The 3,136-nt window shown below is 35.2% G+C and overlaps 1 protein-coding gene across 1 annotated transcript in view; it reads right to left on the minus strand.

Moving 5' to 3' along the window:
- Positions 1–1,050, minus strand: part of sh3rf1 (SH3 domain containing ring finger 1) — a 38,809-nt gene extending 37,759 nt beyond the window's left edge. The window contains exon 1 of the mRNA XM_031868282.1: positions 786–1,050. The gene's annotated coding sequence lies outside the window, so the exon portion shown is untranslated. The remainder of the gene's footprint in view (positions 1–785) is intronic.
- Positions 1,051–3,136: the final 2,086 nt, after the last annotated feature.

Below are 3,136 nucleotides of genomic sequence, written 5' to 3' on the forward strand. Positions count from 1 at the left end.
TTTCTATTTAACACAGTTATCCCTCATTGTCTTGTTGACATCGTAGTATAAGAGTCTCCTGAATAAAGATACTACTTATATTAATATTCTCACTTCTTTCATTGTTTCTGTGCGCTTTGTAAAGGCTCAACATTGCATAACTTTGTATATTTAATCTTATATTCTGTTTTTAGGTTTACTTTGTAACATCTGCCTCTTGGTGCATTTACAGCAATGTTTTTATTAATGTGCACTGTCCCTTATCAAACAAACCAAAACACAAATCACCATCATCATCATCATCATCATCACCAGGATGAACACAGCAGTGAGAGACTGTGATTTGTCTTTGAAGAGGGGAACGTATCAAAGTCAACTCACTTTATCTGCTGCTTAATAAATAATAATTTATTAAGCCTAACCCTAACCCTAAACTTCAAATCAGCCCGTTGTATGATGTCATAAAAAGACATTTTAAAATATAAAAACTCAAATCTTGCTCGTGTGTACAGCTGTAAAATATGTCAATATTATGCAACACTTACCAGCATTAAAAACGTGTATCGATAACGCACGTGACGTTGTTTTTTAATGACAGTAGTACTCAGCTGATAGTAATGTTTTATAATATCGCGAGATATTAAAAACTAGCACATTAAAGAAACTTCGCTACTTTTCGTGTCGTCGTATTTTTAAGTAACAAAAAATGGAAGTTTTGTTGTTACAGCGTTCACACTTTAAATAAATGTTTCTTTAACTTCTGAGAGAAGAAGTACATGATTAAAGTGTGAAAGAAGAACTCTCACCTCTTCTTCACCAACACGACTCCTCCTCTTGTTGCCTTTTCTCTCTCGCGCAGAAGCTACACTGCAGCCACTTCTCTGTGTTCACAGCAGAAACACGAGCGACGCGCTCTCTCAGAAGGTGTACATTGTACTACGTTGTAGTATAAATGTACTTCTGTCAGATACTCGAGTAAAAGCAAACACAAAGAAGAGACAACGGAACTCCGACCGCACCGAGCAGCAGCGCCATGCTGGCTGTTAGTCCGCTAACGTTACTTCTTCTTCTGGTCTGCTGGAGACGAGCAGGGAGGGGGGGGCGGGGGGCCTTCACGTGCTGTCCGGAAATGAGACAACTGTGAGCCACCTGATGGATGTAACGTTTGTAAATACAAAGTTATTTACAATGTCAGTAATTTATTCTGTAAGTGGTTCAATTTAAAAAGTTTGACGAAGACACACTGAATCTCTTAATATGATTGAATTAGTTTACTTATTTATGTTACTGTTATTTTTATTATTATAATGATAATAATAAGTATTATTATTATTTGTATTATTATTATTATGTAGTTATTGAACTCACTTATCATAATTATTATTATTAAAGTTTACTTAATTTAAGTGTGACGGATTTATAAAACATCTAAAGACACACTGAATCCCTACTTTTGTGTACTTTAGTGTATTTATGTTTTTACTTTATTATTGTTATGAGTAATATTTAGTAGTTATTGAACTCACTTAATAAAATTATCAATACCCTTTATTTACCTATTTATTAATTTTCCTCCGCCTTCTCCTCGGACGTACCTGCACATTCCTCTGATCACAATTATTAATGTATGAATATATGAGACACTTTCATACATGCACACAAATTCGCTCTCAAACTAAAAAGATCTGTAGCCTGTCATGTTCAGGTCATAACGTCTAACTTGTCTTCTTTTTGTATTATGTCACACTCACAAACACTAAAACACTGCGTGAGGCTGACTTTACACGGTGAAACTTGTTGCATGAAAGTTAATTTCATATAATAAACAACTTCACTAAAAGAGTCAAGTGTCATTCGAACTACATTTAAATGTTTGCATCTTATTTTGCATAATTTTCTCGCTGGATAATATAAATGCTGACCTTTTGTATCACTTTTTACTACTTTCTTTTCATAAAGGAAGAGCTCTCTCGGTGCATTATTCTTATTGATAAGCTGGAGGAAACAACCATTCCTGCTCATGAAAACTAACAGCTTCTACAACAATAAATAATCACTAATATTTCATTATTCATCTTAGAGTAGTCTGAAGCCAAATCCTAGAGGAATTCTACAGTAGTAGTCCTGAGTAGTGTAATTTCCGAGGCGCACCAGAAGGCATCTTCAGGGGTTGTCAAACGGGCGTCTGTAACGATGTCAAAAAAAAAGAAAAAGCATATTTCTCTCACGCGGAGTGGAAAATACCGTTCATGTCGTTATTCACCCTCACGGAGACGTTGTGTTATGAACTGAACGCTTATTATTGGTTCTGTAGTAGAAACATGAAACTTAATTTGTCTCATAAAATATGGATGTTTTCTTATTGTTGCATTTCAGATCAGAAGCCGGTTTGACGTCAAGTAGATTTCTTTGTATCGGTGCAAAGAAAGAACTAATTAAAAAGAAAAGAAAATGAAGAAGCATAAATATAGAATAAAAAAAAATGACAATAAAAATATCTATTTCTGCATATTTTTGTTTATTTCTGGTTCTTTAACCCTCAGAAGAACACCCGGCCGGTATACGTCACAACAGAACGTTGCTCCACGCGCAACAGGAGCAGAGACATCTGGAAGTCACGCGCAACAGGAGCAGAGACATCTGGAAGTCACGAGCAGCAGGATCAGAGACATTTGGTGGTCACATCGTTTTATTCTACGTCACAGATTTAGGATGTTGATGCTCTGGTTTCAGTCCTGCTCATCAACATGTCATCTTATTGTGGAAGCTTTAAAAAATGTGAAAAAAATGATGAAAATTCAACTGTCCGTGTTACGTTTAGTGTAATATTTGCATTACAATGTTATTGTCTCTTTGTAGTCTTTTTGTGTTCATTTGTTGTGTTTCTTTGTGGCCATTTCATGATCATTTTGTGTATTTTTAATCATTTTGTATCTTTTGTGGTTGTTCTGTCTCCTTGTAGTCTTTTTGTGTCTCTATGTCATCATTTTGTGTCTCATTTCTCGTATCTTTGTATCGCTTTGTGTTTTTTGGTGTTCTATGGTGTTTCATTGTAGTGTTTTGGTGTCTTTTCTGGCTGTTTTCTGTCTCCTTATGGTCATTTTGTGTCTCTTTCTACTCATTTATATAATATAAGCTGCAGTGCTGCTTCTGATAC

This window comes from Anarrhichthys ocellatus, unplaced genomic scaffold (assembly GCF_004355925.1).
Source record: "Anarrhichthys ocellatus isolate YVR2014 unplaced genomic scaffold, GSC_Weel_1.0 scaffold42, whole genome shotgun sequence".
In the NCBI taxonomy this organism is placed as follows: Eukaryota; Metazoa; Chordata; class Actinopteri; order Perciformes; family Anarhichadidae; genus Anarrhichthys; species Anarrhichthys ocellatus.